Source organism: Aethalodelphis obliquidens, unplaced genomic scaffold (genome assembly GCF_003676395.1).
Source record: "Aethalodelphis obliquidens isolate GAN/ISIS:26980383/991018 unplaced genomic scaffold, ASM367639v1 scaffold17, whole genome shotgun sequence".
Taxonomy (NCBI): Eukaryota; Metazoa; Chordata; class Mammalia; order Artiodactyla; family Delphinidae; genus Aethalodelphis; species Aethalodelphis obliquidens.
In genome coordinates, this window is record NW_020837961.1 from 24336361 (window position 1) to 24356749 (window position 20389).

At 44.5% G+C, this 20389-nt stretch overlaps 1 long non-coding RNA gene across 4 annotated transcripts in view; it reads right to left on the minus strand.

Moving 5' to 3' along the window:
- Window positions 1–20389, minus strand: part of LOC113626058 (uncharacterized) — a 48763-nt gene that overhangs the window by 14333 nt on the left and 14041 nt on the right. The window lies entirely within an intron of this gene.

The following is a 20389-nucleotide window of genomic DNA, read 5'->3' on the forward strand; positions in this document are numbered from 1 at the left end:
AGGCTGTCATTGGTTTAGGCTGGAGATCTAGTCAAGATGTAGTAAATTCCAGAGACTTATAGACCAGCCGTTGTCTTAGCTATGGAGACCTCTGCCTTTTTACTTCCTGGACTGTTCCACAAAACAGCAATACCCAGAGACGCTCCCCGCCCCATAAAGGGAGTTCTGTGGTCAAATAAGTTTAGGAAATGCTGCCCCCTGGGAAAGATTCACGATGCACATTGAAGTGTTAAAGGCCCTGAAGTCCTAAAGCAAAGAAACATGTTTATCCCAACTTGTCCTAAACTTACTTAACCATGAAATTCTTTTAATACCTATTAATACGTCATTAGAATAATCAGCCCGTGTTTAGACAAAAGGCTGGTCAAGACCTGCCCATTAATACCCACCCCCTGGACCTCGCCACTTATCAGGGGCAGCTGAAGTGCAGCCAGGTGCAAGGGGCAGCTCTGGGCACTGGGCTGCCTTGGCGCCTGTCACCTGCAGCCTCCAGCCAGGGCAGAATCTTTCAGCCGCAGCCAGACCATCCCAGGGGATTCCAGCAGAGCCTTATGTCCCAGTGACAGTGGCCCATACGGCCAGAGGGGAGGTGGGCTGAGCAGAGGCCTTCACTCCTGCATTCCCACTTCCAGGGAAGCCCTGACTGCAAAGCTGGAGGGCGGATGCTCTGGGAATTAAACCAAGGTGCTAGTTGTTCCTCCAGGACTCTGGCTCACTGAGAGTGAAGTGACCAAGCTTGAAGTGTCTCCCTCTGTTGTGAGGGCAGGTGCAGAGGCAGCTCTCCTGTTCAGCTGAGGCATAGGATGGTGACAACTGCTGTGTGGGTGCTGTGAGGACCAGTGTGACATGGGATGTGCTCTGGGCTGGCTCTTCAGGGCACTCAGGTCCACGTTCTCCCTCACCTGGTGCTGAGGAACAGCTGGGCGTGTCTCACAGGTGCCCTTCCCTGGAGTGGGTGGGCTGGGTCCTGACATAGCTGGGTCCTCTGACACAGACAGCACTTGTGATTTACAGAGGAGGATATGCTGGCTGGTCAAGCCAAAAACAATGTAAAATATTTAATAGCCACTCTTCTTCCTCCTCAATTCTCTCTCTTTTTAAAAAAAATTTATTTTATTTAATTATTTTTTATACAGTAGGTTCTTACTAGTCATCCATTTTATACCCATCATGTATACATGTCAATCCCAGTCTCCCAATTCATCACACCACCACCTCCACCCACTTTCCCCCCTTGGTGTCCATACGTTTGTTCTCTACATCTGTGCCTCTATTTCTGCCCTGCAAACCAGTTCATCTGTACCATTTTTCTAGGTTCCACATATATGTGTTAATATACGGTATTTGTTTTTCTCTTTCTGACGTCACTCTGTATGACAGACTCTAGGTCCATCCACGTCTCTACAAATGACCCAATTTCGTCCCTTTTTATGGCTGAGTTAATATTCCATTGTATACATGGACCACATCTTCTTTATCCATTCGTCTGTCAATGGGCATTTAGGTTGCTTCCATGACCTGGCTATTGTAAATTGTCCCAGCCCACTCTCTTAAAAATTTTTTTATTAGACTATTTTTTAGAGCAGTTTTAGGTTCACAACAAGATGAAGCAGAAGTATAGAGATTTCCCATACACGCCCTGTCCTCACACATGCAAATCTCCCCCACCAACATCCCCGCCAGAGGGGTGCATTTGTCACAAATGAAGAACCTGCACTGACGCATCATTGTCCCCCGAAGTCCATAGTTTATATTAGGGTCACTCTTAGTGTTGCACACTTCGGGGTTTGGGCAAATGTGTGATGATGTGTATAATACAGAGTAGTTTCATGGCCCTAAAAACCCTCCGTACTCTGCCTCTTCAGCCTTCCCCCTCTCTTTGTAACAAATATTTTAGTAGATTCCAGACCTCATGTGCACAGGCTGGATTTATCGAAACCTGTGCTTCGCCACACACTCTCTGCATTGGTCCCTGATGGTTGCTCTTTTCCTTTAAGATTATAGTAGAACTATAAGGAACACTCTGCACCACCAGCCAGTCCAAGAACTGGAATAGCGAGTACCTCAACCTCTTCCGCCTCCATCTGAGGTAAACATGATTCTGCACTTGGTGTTCATTTTGTTTTTAGTTCTGGGACTTGATTTTTCCTATTCAACATTACATTCCTGAGCTTTGTTTATATTCTGCGAGCAGCTGTAGATAGTGAATGTCTCCATGGTAGAATTTTTCATTGTGTGATTACATCATACATTATCCGTTCTCTTCCCCCGTTGTCGGGCCTTTGGGCTGCTCCCACGTTTGCTCTGACAAACAGGCCTCCTGTCCGCACACCCAGGGGACCCTCCTGGGAGGAGAGCTGAGAATGGAATCTGGATCACGGGAACGCAGAATTTTAACTTGGCAAGAGTTCTGGCACCTCTTCTCTGACATTTGCAATTATCAACGTATTTTTTTTGGTCAGTCAAATGTGTGCAAAATTCCATCTCACCGTGAAACGTGTCCCTTAATGACAGTGAGCACAGAGGGCCTGTCTCCACGTCTGTTGGCCCCTCTACTCTCCTGGAAGCACCTGCTCCTGTCTTTTGCCCATCTTGCTGTTGGGTTGTTTGTTTTTGCTTCCTGAACCCTAGGAATTCTTTGTAAATTCTGACACTTGTCTTTGGTTGGTTTTGGGTGCAGTGAGAATTATCTCCCAGTTTGCAGCTTGTCCTTTCACCTTCATTAAGTTATATTTTATTGTGTAAAAGTCCTTAATTGTAATGTAGTCAAATGTATCAATCTTTTCTTTTATATGGTCAAGGTGTGTGAGTGTGTTGTTTAGGAAATTCTTTCCTATCCCGAGGTCACATAGATATTCACGTGTATCTTCTTCTAAAGTTTTAAACTTTTGCCTTTGACATTTTGTTTCTGAATCCATTTGGAGATGCTTTTTGAGTGTAATAAAGGATCTAATTTTTTTGTCCTGGGGTTTTCCTGCCTCCTTTATTGCATGTCTTTCTCCAAGGACCCATCATGCCACTTCTCTTATTTATCAAAGCCCATCTATGGGTGTGTATCCTTCTGGGTTCTGTATCCTGTTCAATTGTCCAGTGTGTCACCTCCTGGGCTGACACCACACTTCATCCCACCCCCTCCCTTTTTTTTTTTTGCTGCACTGCACAGCATGCGGGATCGTAGTTCTCCGTCCAGGGATGGAAGCCATGCCCCTTGCAGCGCTAGTACCGAGTCCTAACCACTGGACTGCCAGGGAAGTCACCACACTTCACCCTTGATTGTAGGCTATTTTACAGATAGCCTTTCAACTGGTGGGTAAGCCCCACTGCCTTCTTTTTCTTCTTCAGGAGGGTTTGACTGGTTCTTTTTAAAAAGTTGAGCTGTAGCCTACACAGAGCTAAGTGCACAGACCCCAAGTACGCATTTCACTTACTCTTTACGTGTGCACTCGCTCCCGTCACCAGCGCTGCCGCACCAGCCGCCAGAAGCAGTGGACGAAGCCCCTCCGTGGTGTGAGGGCTCTGCGGGTCAGGAGCCCGCCAGAACCTCTCCACGCGGCCTCTCCACGCGGCCCCTCCTCGGGATGGTTTGGGCTTCGTCACGGCATCTGGAGGCTGGGTTCCCCGCTGGAGCGTCCGTCCAGGCGGAAGTGCGCACAGTCTTTCCGTGGTCCTCTGTCTATGGATCGAGGGATCACAAAGGTCTGCTCACGTTCAAAGGGAGGGACTATCCACCTCGCACCTCAACAGGAGCCTCAAGTCCACGTTGTGAAAACCTTGTGGGAAGGGAGAAATTGACGCAGCCGTCTCTGTACAATACAACCGGCCACATCTGTGGAGCCGCCCCCCAGGTCAAGGTGTGAAATAGTTCCAGTGACCTGGTGGCTCCTTGGGCCCCTTCCAGTCCATGCCAAGCCCCGAAGGTAATTACTGCCCTGATCTCTATGACACAGACTAGTTCTGCCTCATCACCAATATTACCCGAGTACATAAATGGAAGCCTGCGGTGCGTGCTTTGGGGTCTGGCCTCTTGCGCTCCACGTCGTATCCTGAGAGACCGACCCGTATTGAGCGGTCAGTAGCTTGCCATTTTGCACCGCTGTGCAGTACTCTGGTTGTATGACATGCAGTTTGTCCGTCCCACTACGGACAGACAACGGTAGGTTTCCATCTAGATCATTATGAATATTCTCGTACAACTTTTTGATGTGCGTAGCCTCTCGTTTCTGTTGGGTATATACCAGGAGGGGCACGCTGGGCCATAGGATGTTTGCATGTTTAGCTTCTGTAGACACCGGCAAACAACTTTCCCAAGTGATTGTAGATTTTACTCATCAGCAGGAGGGCCATCTCGCCACAGCCTGCAATTTTTAGCCATTCGGGGCAGGGGGAGGGGTGCCTGGTGCCGTCTCACTCTGGCCTGTCCCTGGTGACTGATGGTCCTGAGCCCCTTTTCCTGTTGATTGGCCATTTAGGTAACTTTTCTAAAAGTGCTTTTTCAAGTCCTTCACTCATATATTTAAAACTGGGTTGTCAGACCTAAGCGTCCATCAACAGATGAATGGATAAAGAAGATGTGGTATATATCTAGAATGGAATACTACTCAGCCAGAAAAAAGAATGAAATTTTGCCATTTGCAGCAACATGGAGGGACTTGGAGTATATTATTATGCTAAGTGAAATAAGTCAGACAGAGAAAGACAAATACTGTGTTATCACTTATATATGGAATAAGCTATCACTTATATCTAAAAAATACAACAAACTAGTGAATATAGCAAAACAGAAACAGACTCACAGCTACAGAAAACAAACTAGTGGTTACCAGTGGGGTTAGGGAAGGGGGAGGGGCAAGATAGGGGTGGGGATTAAAAGGTACAAACTATTAGGTATAAAATAAGCTACAAGGATATATTGTACAACATGGGGAATATAGCCAATATTTTATAATAACTATAACTATTTTATAATAACTATTTCTTAGACTAAATACTTATGATAATAAATTCAGTTAGTCTGTTCTACTTCTTTTCTAATTTGAAGTCCAACTTATTCTTTTTTTTTTTCCCAGCACTTACTTTTATTTAATTAATTTATTTTTTTTAACATCTTTATTGGGGTATAATTGCTTTACAATGGTGTGTTAGTTTCTGCCCCATAACAAATTGAATCAGTTATACATATACATATGTTCCCATATCTCTTCCTTCTTGCGTCTCCCTCCCTCCCACCCTCCCTATCCCACCCCTCCAGGCGGTCACAAAGCACCCAGCCGATATCCCTGTGCCATGCGGCTGCTTCCCACTAGCTATCTACCTTACGTTTGTTAGTGTGTATATGTCCATGACTCTCTCTCGCCCTGTCACAGCTCACCCTTCCCCCTCCCCACCAACTTATTCTTAACAGACTTGTTCAACATCTAACAGACTGATGAACTAAACTATAATCTCATCTAAACCAATATTAGACATTTTCACTCAAATTGTTAAGTTTCACTACTCTTGGTTCTTGAGGTTATAATTGTTAAAATGATATCGTAATTGATTTTGGGAGAAGAAAAGAAATAAATAAAAATAAAGGACAGGAATGTGATAATAAGGTATATTTATACCCTAAATGATTTTTTAGAGTTTATATCATTACACAATTGCTTATAGACAGCCACACAATCTAAGAAGAAAATTTTTAAATGCTTTCTATAAATAATCTTTCACAATCTGTTCTATTTATTTTCTTGCCTCAAAACAATAATTATTGCTAGCAGAGATTTTTAAACCACCATTTTTGCTAGAGTGGCTAAAGGTTTAAGCATCGAAGCAGTTGCCACCTGACACTGGGTGTGCTGAAAAGAATTGGGCATCCTGGTCTGTGCTCCCCTCCTTCGCTCTTTATCTCCACCTTCTCCTCTCATCCGGGTTTCCCGAAGGAACCTCCAACTCCCTGAGAAAAAGCAGCCAGCTCTGCTAACATCGGCCTAATCCTTCTAGGGCAAATGTGCTTATGTTCCAAATTTCAAACTTTTAAGGAAAGATACTTCTACTTTTAAATACTAACAAGTATTAGCAAGTAATTTTACTCTCAAAGAAGCATACCCTGTAGTGTGTCAGCCTCACTTTTAAGGACTATTTAGGGACTTCCCTGGTGGCGCAGTGGTTGAGAATCCGCCCGCCAATGCAGGGGACACGGGTTCGAGCCCTGGTCCGGGAAGATCCCACATGCCGCGGAGCAGCTAAGCCAGTGCGCCACAACTACTGAGCCTGCGTGCCATAACTACTGAAGCCCGCACGCCTAGAGCCCGTGCTCCACAACAAGAGAAGTCACTGCAATGAGAAGCCCGAGCACCGCAACGAAGAGTAGTCCCCGCTCGCTGCAACTAGAGAAAGCCCACACGCAGCAACGAAGACCCAACACGGCCAAGAATAAATTAATTAATTAAAAAAGAAGAATATAATCTCAAAAATAAAATAAAAGACTGTTTAAATTCAGCTCGTATTCCCAGCATTCAAAGATAGACTGCCTCATGTAACCATAGAAATATGTTGATTCTGGGGCTTTTCCTCAGACCTACAGTCTGTGAAGGGAGGGCAAGTCCTCTGCATGTTTAAGGTGCCCCATGGGTGCTGATCCAGCCACCTATGGAGAATCCTTTTTTTTTTTTTTTTTAATTTTTTGGCCACGCCACGTGGCATGTGGGATCTTAGTTCCCCAACCAGGGATCAAACCCACGCCCCCTGCATTGGAAGCACGGAGTCTTAACCACTGGACCGCCAGGGAAGTCCTGGAGATTCTTTTTTTAATGCTGATGATGGATCCACTCACGGAGTTGCCGATCAAGGTGCGGCAAGACGCGTTTCTATAAAGAATCCCACAGGTTACGTGAGTGAACACAGAGGGTTGAGAACTTCTGCCCAACACTGTAAAGCAACTATACTCCACTAAAAATTAATTAAAAGAAAAAAGAATTGATCAGAGAAAGGACAAAAATAGAAAGATCTGTTTCGGTTTGCCAATGAATAACAATTGTGTGGAGGAGGAGAGGCAAGTGTATTAACCAGGTTTAGAGTAATTATTAGTGAACGATAGAGGAAATCAGGTGAACAGAAGATCCTAAAAAAGGTTCACAGTGGTGTTTCAGTGACCTTAGTTCTTAACCCTGGCTGCTCTTTAGAACCTTCCAGAAATAAGCTTTTGAAAATTACCAAAGCCTGGGCCCTACTCCAGACCAAGTCAATCAGAATCTATAGGCTGGGGGGCTGATTTTCCCAGCTCCTGGGGCGACTTCAGCACGCCGCCAGCTTCAGCATCATTGCTGTATGACGCGCAAGAAGCCGTTTGAGTCACCTGCTCTCGTTGACATCACAAGAGGGGCACGTTTGCCTCCAGACCCTTGGAGGCCAGTCTTTAGAGGAAATGAATGCTTGGCACTGTCCTCTTGTTCCACATCTTAAACCTTTCACTCTTTTATTTATAAAAGCAGTGGCCACCTGCTTTCTTGCCATAATTTGTAGCAGTATATCGCTTAGAGCAAAAGCCAGAAAGTTATATAACTTCTAAGTTTGCAAGTTGAAATTTGGGGGGATGGAAGGTGGTATTTGTGGAATTGTGTGACCTGTTGCTTGGCAACTTTAAGAGAGTTCAGCTTCTGCATTCTGTGAACTGTCGGAAGTCACGGAGTTTGGTGAGGTGGGTCAATTAGTTCTTGCTACAAAAAGGAAATTAATTCTTCCTTACGCAGAGGGCTTGAAAAGTCGTCCTTCAGAGCAGGCCATGTCACACTTCTTCTGCTTGACTCCACAAATTCTTCTGCCCTTTAGCCCTCTTATTTCTCAAGAGTTTGATCTGATCCGACTGAAGGCTGGAGCATCTTGGCAGAATGAAACAAGGTGGTCAGATTCGTCTGTAACAACATATGCGGGCAGTTACCGGAAAAAGCAGCTGCATGATTCCACGTGCGGCCGACTTCAAGCAGGGCGGCACTGGCCTGAGTGTAACCAGCACGGTTCCTTTGTGATTCACCCCTGGCGATGTCACTCTAACTAGATGAGAATGCTGTTAGAAGGAGGAGGGTATTGTCAACCCTGAGACACTTTGTAGACTTCCGCGCTGTATATTTTCCTGGGTAAATGTCAGGGGGAGGAAGACCTAAATGTCAGTTACCAGCTGAAATTATGTTTGTATTCTCTATTTAGTACTCCTAAAATTATGCGCAACTACCTTTACTCTTTTTTTTTTTTTTTCGATACGCGGGCCTCTCACTGTTGTGGCCTCTCCCGTTGCGGAGCACAGGCTCCGGATGCGCAGGCTCAGCGGCCATGGCTCACGGGCCCAGCCGCTCCAAGCATGTGGGATCTTCCCGGACCGGGGCACGAACCCATGTCTCCTGCATCAGTAGGCGGGCTCGCAACCACTGCGCCACCAGGGAAGCCCGTACCTTTACTCTTGAAAAGTTAAAATATGAGTATTCAGTTAAGATGTAGATATTCTGTCTTCTCTGCTCAGCAAAGAGGTGCTCCTGAGAATTTCACTTTGTTTCTTGTCTAGTTTTTCCACTTTGGGGAATTGAAAAATTCCCTCGGATCAGGAGGAACGTCGACTAGACCCTCCTCTGCCCTCCACCATGAATTGTCTCTGGATGAATTCAAGTGCTGGGGGCCCAAAAGACATATTCTGAGTGTTTACTATAAACAAGCCCTATGACAGGCCTACAGAAAACATTAATTTCAGTTTCATAGGGTAACTGAAACCACAGAAATAAGTAACCAGCACAGGGGAAGGAGATTTTATCAGTGTCTGTGGCAGGGGGAGGGGTATTGTGTTTCTGGAAAGAGCTCTGTAAAGCAGCTTTCTTCTGAGCTGGTTTAGCAGGTGAGGAGAGAAGGGAGGGCTGCCTGGAGGAGAGAGTGCACAAAGGCAGCGAGCACTTAATCCCAGGTGTTATCTGAGAGCTGCAAGCAACTCAGTGAGTTTGAGACAGAAAGCATTAAGTGAGGATGTGGAAAAGCTGAGGATTCGAAATGCAGTATTTCCCTCTGTAGGTTGTCAAATGTCTTGTCCAAATTCTGGAAATCTATTTGAAAATCAAGTGGATTATTGGCTCCAACTTGAGACGTGAGGAATAATTCAAATAATACCCTAACGAATACTAGTTATTTTGCCTTCCAGGGCTTTCCAAATTATCAAAACAATGCTGAAAGCCAAAATGCCTCAGAAGTACTTTGCAACTGGATGCCTCATCTGGTGTATTCCAGTGAACGACACAGTCACTGCATTTTTAATAGCTCTCGAGTATGTTGACACCTCAATTAACTTTGGAAGTCCCTTTGCTAATTCTGTGAATTTTGAGGCACCTCTAGGCCAGCAGGGGAATCTTCAAGGCAATGCTTGCTTCCCTATCTCAACCTTGGACTCCCTGAGGTATACAAACCCAGAAAATATGAAAACTGTGAGAGCTCTGACTGGGCCTTTCAGAAGAGTCCCAAATTCTTTGAAAAGCAATGATTTTCCCTTCTGCATTGGTACTTATAGAGACAAATCCCTGAATGAAAAAGCAGCAGCATGTTGGATCATGCTTCTGAAATGAAGAGGCGCTGTGCCAGACTCACTAAAAGGCCACGGGACAAATAGGGAGCATTAGTTTGTTACAACAGCAATAGAAAAGTGCAGGCGGATGTCGGAGATATTGCAATTTGGTCTAATAAAGTGAGTAACCCAATGAAGCAAGTCACACAAATTTTTTGGTTTCCCAGTACATATAAAAGTTATGTATACACTATATTGTTAAGTGGGCAATAGCATTATGTCTAAAAAACAATGTTCATGCCTTAATTTAAAAATACTTGGTTGCTAAAAAAAATGCTAACCATCATCTGAGAACACTGCGTTGCCACAAACCTTCAATTTGTAAAACACACAGTATCTGCAAAGCACAATAAAGCCAAGTCCGATAAAACAAGGTATGCCTATAACACAGGTAGAGTGGAGAGCAGAAACATTTTTATAATAAAGGAAAGTAAAAATTGTTATAATAAAGGAAGGAGCATGATACAAAATTTTCATGAATCTTTAAAAGCAGGAAATATAAAAGAAAATTAGTACTTACCAGACCAAATTTTCACTTACCAGTGAAAACACTCAGAACAGTGGAGAAAGGTCATGTTTGCAATCCCAGGCAGATTAATTAATTTGAGCCAGAGGCAATTTTTAAAATGAAAATTTAAAAAAAATGCCACTTTGCTAAAATATGTCAAGTTTTTAAGAATAAAGATAATCAAAGATGTGTAAGATCTCCACACAGAAAACTATAAGACATTAGTGAGAGAAAATAAAGACCTAAGTCAATGGAGAGATAAACCATGTTCATGGATTAGAAGACTAAATACGATAAAAATATTATTTCTCCCCAAATTGATTTATGCAATTCCAATAGGTGTTTTTGTGGAACTTGACAAGATGATTCAAGGCCAGGGAATAGCCAGGACATTCTCAAAAAAGAACAAAGTAAGAGGGTTGGTTCTACAGATAACAAAATTTACTATGAAGCCTCAGTAATTAAGGCAGGATGGTATTGTGGCACAAAGATAACAAATAGACCAATGGAAGGGAATAAAGAGCCCAGAAGCAGAACCATGCATATATGGGCACTTCTTTATGAGGAAGGTAGCAGAACCGTGGAGAAAGGTCGTGTTTGCAATCCCAGGTAGATTAATTCCAGATGAATTAGAGGCCTAAGTGTGAAAGGCAAAACAGCAAATCCATTAGATGACGACATAGAGAATATCTTGTTGATCTTGAGGTTGGCAAAGATTTCTCAAACAGACACAAAAAGCACTAACCACAAAGAAAAAGGGAAGTAAATGGGACTGTCTTAAAATTAAGTAGTTCTCGTTAACAAAACACACCCTTACGAGTATGAAAAGGCGAGCTATGGAGAGGAAGACAAGATTTTCAATTCAGTGACTGACCAAGGGCTCATAACTATGATACATATAAAAAATCTCCTACAGGGCTTCCCTGGTCGCGCGGTGGTTGAGAGTCCGCCTGCCGATGCAGGGGACACGGGTTCGTGCCCTGGTCTGGGAAGATCCCACGTGCTGCGGAGCGGCTGGGCCCGTGAGCCATGGCCGCTGAGCCTGCGCGTCCGGAGCCTGTGCTCCGCAAAGGGAGAGGCCACGATGGTGAGAGGCCAACGTACCGCAAAAAAAAAAAAACTCCTACAAATTAGTAGGAAAAAGACAACCCACTAGAAAAATGGAACAGAGAATCCAAGCGACCAATAAACTTATCAAAAGGTCCTTAACCACATTAGTAATCAGGAAATGTAAATTAAAACCACAGTGAGCTTACTCATGTCATCTTCCAGAAAGGTGAAAATTAAAAACACCATGAATACTAAGTGCTGGTGAGAGTGTAGAACAATGAGGTCTCTCATGTACATCTGGTGGGAATGTGCATTGAATTGTTTTCTTTAGAAAAACTGTTTGGTCTTGTTTTCTAAAGTTGATGCTATAAATTTCTTAGGACTTAGCAGTTTTAAGTATATACCCAGCTGAAAGGCATTGTCACACGTGCACCAAGAGACATGTACAAGTATGTTCATAGCTGCATTTTTCATAATAGCCAAAAAACTGAAAAGAAGCCAAAGGTACGATATGTACTATTCATCTACAGCAGAATGCACAGACAGTGCTGTGATCATACGATGCCCGTGTAAATGAACAAACTATGGTTACACCTTGTAATGACACAAACATTATATTGAGCGTTTTGAGCCAGATGCAATACATATTGTATTATTCCATTTACGTAAAATTAAAAAAAAAAACAGTCTAAGCCCAACTATAGTGTTGGGTATATCTGCCTGGGTAATAAGAAATATAAGAAGCAAAGAAATGATTCCCAAAGAAGTCAGGAAACTGGCCCACTGATTACCTGCCTCAGACCTTCTGCCCCAAACCTATTGGAAAAATAATTACTGGGGTTGGGCTCAGAAATGTACATTTAAAAAGTAATACCCTCTAGTGATTCAATCGCTGCTGTTGGTTAGGAGAAGAAAGATACAGGGTGGGCCACCAGCTGTCATCTCAGGAGTTATTAGGGCTAGTCTGTGGGCTGAATACATGTCCAGGAGCATTTTAGAACTCTTTAGGCTGAGATAATTCCCCTCGATCCTTACCTCACACACACATTCCAGGTCCCCAGAGCTCGGAGACCCTCCTCCCCCCAATCAGAGGCCCTAAAACGATGGCCACCATGTGTCGCCCTCTAGAAATTGATGACTGTGCTTCCCGCCAAGCCAACTGCTTGCCTAAAACGAGTGTCTTATCTGGATTCAGGGAAACTGAACTACAGATATGTTCTGAAAGAGAGACACAGCATCTGTGAATCCCCAAGTTACCGCATTGCTACTAAGTTTTCCTGGGAAACCAACATAATTACCGTAATATTTCCTATTCCATTCACAGCACTTATCTTATTTTGAAAACAACTCTCTAGCGAAAGCCTCAGAAATCCTGTGAAAACAATTTTGAACTTAATGTTTGAGATTTTCGTGTACAAAAGTTGACCCTTTTATGACAAATCAGGGACCAAACAAATCACTAAAGACAATGAGAAAGTCCAACTTGGGTTGATTTAATGAGATTTTACGGTTGGGAGTGTGGAAAGAGAGGAAGAGAAGAAGCGTCGAAGTTTAAGAAATCAAATGAAAGGGTGAGTGAAAAGCCCTGTTAAGTCCATAGTCTGTGACTTATAAACCCATAAGCTTATAATTTGTACTTGCTCTCTTTAGGATGTCATTGCCAAACGGCTTTGCCCGCAGGGCTGGTCTCCAAGAGACCACAGATGTTAAAGGTAAGTGCAACATGATCAGTTCTGAGCACAGCCCTTTGGCCAAGTTTGCTGTCTTGATAACTTTTATATACTTGATTGTCATCCAGATGGTTTCCATTTGCCTACTAAAGGCAAGGCTTCTCTAGCAAGAAAACGAGCATGTTCCACTCTGGATCTGTCGCTCTTAAAAATAACAGTTATTCCAGGGCAAAAAAACTTCCTCCTCCATGTTAGTCCCAAATGTACCTTCTGACAGAGCTTGGAGCTCTAGGTAATGGAATCTGAGCTTTACTGGGTACATCAAAGAACTGGGAAGAAAAAACAAACTATTATAAACGACCAATTATAGTAAACTAGTAAATGGAGGAAACTCCATTTACTAATCTATACCCACCTCCACCCAGTTTTAGTTAAATCAGGATAACACTAGCTGCTATAATAGATAAACCTCCACATTCCAGTTGCTTAACACGTTAAAACGCAGTTTTTTCCTTCATCTAAAGGCCCAGGAAGGTGTTTTGCAGACAGACCTTCCACAGGGTGATCTAAGGACACAGACTTCCTTCATCTTGGGGTTCCACATCCCCTGGGGCACCAGAGTCCTTTCTCTCCATCCAGCGGGAGGGAATAAAGGGTAGGGAAGGCACCCCTGCTTTTTCACCATTTCAGCCTGGACATGACTCGCATCTCATATGCTCACATTCCAGTGGGAAAAGCGGTCACAAGACCCCACCTACATGCCAGAGAGTTTAGATTCCTGGGTTGGGTAGACTCTTCCCAGTAACAACTGCACACTGTGGAAGGGGACAGCTGGCCTTCCTGCCACACACTCTGATTTTGGGGGAAGAAACACAATAGGTTTTTCTCATACAATTTCCACCTCTCAGGTTCAATCTTTGAAGGTTTAATAAGACTAAAGATTATCTCAAATTAGGATTTTTAAAGCACCTTATAAAATATTCTGTTAATACTTTTTGTTGTATTTGTTGTTCAATATGTACCCATGTGTTGTGGGAGGAGGGTGGATGGTGTCAGGAACCACCCTGCAGCCTCATGGGGTTCTCCTAAATAATGGCTATCACCATTCTGCTGGCTTTCTTAATAAAATTGAACTTTATGGGAATAGTGCATTTGAAATGGGTTTTGTGTGTCCCTGTATGGTTTGTTGAGGCAAGAGACAGCACAGCTAACCATCTGTGCTATTGTGAAAGTCAGGAAAGACTTTCTTTCCCCGTTTGCAGTAATAAACGTAAAACTGAAACACACTACATAGCTCCGAGACAAGTCTGAGCTAGGGTAAGGGAAATTAAATTACTTAACCCCTCTACCATAGGAATTGCTTTGTTTTCCTATATCTTCTCTCCTGTCTTTATGGTAAAGTATTAGTAGAGGAAAGGTAGAAAGGACATAAATGTTGTATTCATAATGATGACTTACTAATGGACCTTGCCCATGTTGCCTTTTTCATTTTCCTCAAATGGTCATTTATTTTTTTGCGGTACGCAGGCCTCTCACTGTTGTAGCCTCTCCTGTTGCAGAGCACAGGCTCCGGACGCGCAGGCTCAGCGGCCATGGCTCACGGGCCCAGCCGCTCCGCGGCATGTGGGATCTTCCCGGACCGGGACACGAACCCGTATCCCCTGCATCGGTAGGCAGACTCTCAACCACTGCGCCACCAGGGAAGCCCCTCAAATGGTCATTTTAATTTAACTGATGACTACACTCTTCATTAAGAGGTGACAGTACATCAGAGTAGAATTATTTAATTTGGCCAGAGGATAACTTCCCTTTGTGCCTCTTTTCAATGTCCAGGTCTAATTTTTGGATCATCAACTTTGTGCTAGAAGCTTCTAATGAAGGGAATTGAAACACAAAGCCAAGGATCAGATTGTCAGTACAAGCCCACTGGATAAATTTGCTCACCACTAGCGGACATTGGTCTGTTGACTGTCTCTTTGTAGAAATGTGTCCATTGGGACTTCCCTGGTGGCGCAGTGGTTAAGAATCCGCCTGCCGATGCAGGGTACACGGGTTCGAGTCCTGGTCCGGGAAGATCCCACATGCTGCGGAACAACTAAGCCCGTGCGCCACAACTACTGAGCCTGCGTTCTAGAGCCCACGAGCCACGACTACTGAAGCCCGTGTGCCTAGAGCCCGTGCTCCGCAACAAGAGAAGCCACCGCGATGAGAAGCCCTTGCACCGCAACCAAGAGTAGTCCTTGCTCACCGCAACTGGAGAAAGCACCCACGCAGCGATGAAGACCCAACACAGCCAAAAATAAATAAAATACATAAAAATTTTTAAAAAAGAACGAAGAAGAATTGATAGCAGATGAGAGATGTCATTAAAATTTTTTTTTAAATTGTCCATTCGTAGATATGCAAATCAGACAGGCTGTTCTTAAGTGTGATTCACATCATCAGAGGAAATACGTTCTCAAATTCTTTTTCACGACTGCCTTTCACAGAGTTCCATCTTATTTGTTCTGCCTACACTAAGGCAGGTTTTCCTTTTGCGCCACTATTAATTTTCTTTCCAAGTGATGTGGTTGTGCCTTTTCCCTTCTTTGGCCCCTCATATGCTCATCTCTCATGTTCAAAGAACAAAGCAATAGCTAATAAAAACTAAAATCAAGGATCCTAAAACTGCAATACCACAGACAGTAACTGTTCAACAATTCAACTTTCTCTGAGACAGATTCTAGCAAGTTTTGTTTAATTAAAAAGCTTCCCTCCAGCAGAAGCAATTTATGAAGAGTGAGGTGGGATGCGGGGCAGCTGGGGTAGCTCTCACGGGCTGTTCCTTTCCCTCTTCTCGTTCTTAAGGCCATGCCTGTGTCCCTCCAGGATGAGTCCAACTTACCCTTGCAGAAGGGTACACTGGGCTCTTTGATTCTTGTTCTTCCAGGAGACGTATGTACTAGGGAAGAGGTTATCTATAGAATGACCACATCAAAGCCCAGATGTGACAGCATGTGTTAAGATCTTCTTGGGATATTCCCTAGCCACACATAACAAATTCCAAGTCCCTAAAGCAGCTACTTGGAACTCTATGGTATATGGCCTTTTACAAGGATGACAGGATCCAGGAAGATATTTACAAGAACCAAATAATATTCTAAGAGGGCAACATGAATATGGTTTGTCATGTTACTTCAAGAGTGTGTGTGTCCATTTTTAACATCTTTTTTCTCCTATTCTTTCACTCTCACTTTTATTCTCCTGCAAAGCCTTCTCCAAACCTCAAGAGACTTACAAAAGTAAAAAGAACTCACCAGACCACCCGTAAGTCATGTCTTTACACAGGGAGATCTTAAAGCATAAACAAGTCATGTCTTTATCTTAAAGCATAAACAAGATGATGTCACTTCTCTGTTTCCTGTCAAACTTGCAACCAAATCCTAACTCCTTACCAAGGCTGTAAGGTCTTGCACAAATGGGACCCTGCCTATCTGTCCAGTCTCATTCCATGCCTTTCTGCTTTTGATCACTCTGTTCCAGTTACATTGGCTTCTTTCAGAAACTTGAAACTGCTAAGCCATTTCCCACTTCAGGACCTTTGCACATACATTCTCTTTGCTGGAATGCAATGATCTCAGCTCTGCTGAGCTGTATCCTTCAAGTTTGAATTTAAATGTCACCTCTTCAAAGAGGTTTTCCCCGGCCACTACATTTAAAGTCAGTTCTTCACATGCTTTCCATTTTTAATTTCCATCTTAGTTCCTAATTTGCCATGTATTATTGTATTCGTTTACTTGTTCTCTCTTTCCTCTTCTAGAACATAAGCTTCATGAGAGAAGGAACTTGTCTGTCTTCTTCGTCTCTGTAACTCCAGCACCCAGGACAGGGCTCAGTACAAACCAGATGTCGTTTAACTGTATGTTGAACAGTGGTTTTTATGGACTTTCCATGGTTGACTTTTTCTTTCCCACAATATATTTCCTTATAGAGGCAGACTGTTACATAGAATTTGCCTTCCCAAAGGGAATTCATAAAGTACTTTCAAAAATTAGAATATACTTTTTACTGAAGCAACCTTTCAAAAACTTGTGTTTCCACGACCCAGCAATCCCACTACTGGGCATATACCGTGAGAAAACCATAATTCAAAAAGAGTCATGTACCAAAATGTTCATTGCAGCTCTATTTACAATAGCCAGGACATGGAAGCAACCTAAGTGCCCATCAACAGATGAATGGATAAAGAAGATGTGGCACATATATGCAATGGAATATTACTCAGCCATAAAAAGAAACGAAATTGAGTTATTTGTAGTGAGGTGGATGGACCTAGAGTCTGTCATACAGAGTGAAATAAGTCAGAAAGAGAAAAACAAATACCATATGCTAACACATATATATGGAATTAAAAAAAAATTGGTCATGAAGAACCTAGGGGCAAGATGGGAATAAAGACAAAGACTTGCTAGAGAATGGACTTGAGGACACGGGGAGGGGGAAGGGTAAGCTGGGACAAAGTGAGAGAGTGGCATGGACATATATACACTACCAAACGTAAAATACCTAGTGGGAAGCAGCCCCATAGCACAGGGAGATCAGCTCAGTGCTTTGTGACCACCTAGAGGGGTGGGATAGGGAGGGTGGGAGGGAGGGAGACACAAGAGGGAAGAGATATGGGGACATATGTATAACTGATTCACTTTGTTATAAAGCAGAAACTAACACACCATTGTGAAGCAATTATACTCCAATAAAGTTGTTAAAAAAAAAAAAACTTGTGTTTCCAATGGCAGGCTTTAAAATCCTCTGTAGTAGCACATAAAATTGTAATACTTTAAAAATTGAATGAGGGAATTCCCTGGTGATCCAGCGGTTAGGACTCCGTGCTTTCACTGTCGAGGGCCCAGGTTCAATCCCTGGTCGGGGAGCTAGGATCCCATAAGCCAAGCATGGCTTGGCCAAAAAAAAAAAAAAAGGAATGAAAAATAGCGTTCCAAATGGCACTGTTGCATTCGGTACGTGGTTTTAGATGTACACGCTGCGCCACCCCCCACCCAGGCTCTGTGACAGGCTGAACAAGGCACAGCCAGGCGAACCCAAATCTGAAACATACACACGCAGTCATGTAAACCCGTGATGGTGAACACAATCGGGGATGAGCGGGAGAGAGGAAAGAGAGCGGGAGGAGAGCTGGTGCCTGTAGGGCCCAAGGCAGGGCAAGTACCTTCCTCTTCTTTTTTTTTTTTTTTTTTTTGCGGTACGTGGGCCTCTCACTGTTGTGGCCTCTCCCATTGCGGAGCACTGGCTCCGGACGCACAGGCTCAGCGGCCATGGCTCACGGGCCTAACCGCTCCGCGGCATGTGGGATCTTCCCGGACTGGGGCACGAACCCGTGTCCCCTGTATCGGCAGGTGGACTCTCAACCACTGCGCCACCAGGGAAGCCCACCTTCCTCTTCTTCGTGATGTGGGTGTCCTGTGGCTTCCAAGCTTTGTTCACCTTGTTTCCGTAACGTCTCAGGGATGTGCCCCCTTGTGCTGTTCTGGGAGCGTTTCCAAGGCTTTTGGCTTCTGGAGGCTGGGGCCCCAGAGTGAAGGTGGGGGCAGATGGCTTAGGGCATGCCCGAAGAGAGGGATTTTTCCTGCCGGTGTGCTGGTCAGCCTGGGGAGGGAGCAACAGGCCAGCCCTGGGACGGAACAGTAAAGGGGTAGGATGGCCACCAAACCAGGCAAAATCTGCCCCAGCTGTCCTGGGAGAGACTCGCAGCTCATCATCCAGGCTTCTCTACATCCAAACCAGCATCTCCCAGGCAGAGGCATCTGGAGGGCCGCCCCTCTCCAAGGCATCCTCTTTTCCAAAGGCCAGAATTTGAGGCCAAGAGGAAAGACTCCCCTCCTCTGCCTCAGCTACCAGGAGAAACCCCCAGATGAAACCTCCCACCCCGCCAAACAGAAACCTAATTCCTACCTATCTCCTCCTGCGTGTGAATTCACGCCATCTTGTGCCTGTCACCTGAGTTGTTTATCCCTGAGGTTCCACACTTTGCACTCCTACCACCCACACTGAGAATGTTCTAGCACTTTCTCCACCCATCCCATCCCCCCACACACACCTGTTGCCTGATGGGGACTGATATGACTTGTTCCTGGATTCCTCCTGGTGCAAGCCCTGCAGGTCTATTCTGCTGGGGGAGAAGAGGACTCCTCAGGCTTCCACATGAATATCCTCCCTGGCTGTTCCTAGGGCCACTCTTGTGTGCCTTCCATTGTTAACACAGGCGAGCTGCCCCTGCAGGACAGCTGAGGACCAGCAGGGCCGCCGGGCAGGCCACTGCCTCACCTAATCCTTGCCCCGCCCCCTTCTTCCCACTCCCACCGTGGAGCTCGACAGCGCAGCTGCCCAAGGAAGGGAGCAAAGTGGCTTAGAACAAGCCCCACCCACCACGGGGCTCCCGACTTCACTCCTGGTGTGGGCTGTCACAGCAGAGGGACCTTCTAACGCCGGCATCTAGTTTGTTTTCTGGTTAATTTGTATGCCTGGCTGTGGGAAGCGCATACATTTCTTTTAAACTACAGAAAGAAAAAAGCTTATATTGGCCACCCATCAATCCAGGCAGCCTGGGAAGCGTTTTGCCTGGGACTGAGGTCCTCACCACACTCAAAACGACAGATACGCCGGATGATGGCCAGCACACCCCAAAGAATCCCAGGATGGGCCCCCAGACCCACAGAATACCCATGTCCCTTTCAGGAACTGGGAATTTTGTTTTCCTCTATTTGAAATCAGGAAACAGTCTAATAAATGGTTAAATGTGTTTCTCAGAAAATATTCAAGTGTAAGGCAAGAGTTTCCAAATTCCCTGCAGAGACTGGACACAAGGGAACATTGGCAGCTGAGCCTGTTATTAAGAAGGTCACAAGATGCCATCTGTTACTGTGCATACTTTGCTGTTCAAGCAAAACATCGACCAGGCAGTGGCTACGATTGCTTTTGCCCGGGAACTTAAAAGATAGCACGACAGTGGGCACGACAGTGATTTCAGGGGCTTGTGTGAACAAACCATGGGTCTGCCTACGGAGCGGGCTGGAGCTATGTGGGGAGAAGATGGGAAGAAGACACTGTTTTTAGGTCTGTCCTTGGTTATGGCTCCAATGTAATTTGGGATGCTGCTGCCTGGTTTTCTTAATCTTTTTCTGTCTTTTTAGCCATCTATAAAATATGATACTAGCACTTCCTTGCCTATAATTATGAAATTAAGGCAGATAAGTGAATGCCTTATTATACACAATTAAAGATTAAAAAAAATATTTATTTATTTATTTGGCTGCGCCAGGTCTTAGTTGTGGAGTGCAGGATCTTCAGTTGTGGCATGCGGGAACTAGTTCCCCGACCAGGGATCGAACTGGGCCCCCTGCACTGGGAGTGTGGAGTCTTAACAGCTGGACCACCAGGGAAGTCCTAATTTTCTTTTTTAATTCATAGAAAAGTTGAAGGAATTGTACAACCAATATTTGCCTACTCTCTGCCCAGATGCACCAATTGTTAACATTTTGCCACATCTGTTAACATACAGCTTTATCTCAGTCTCTCCCTATTGATACTTGT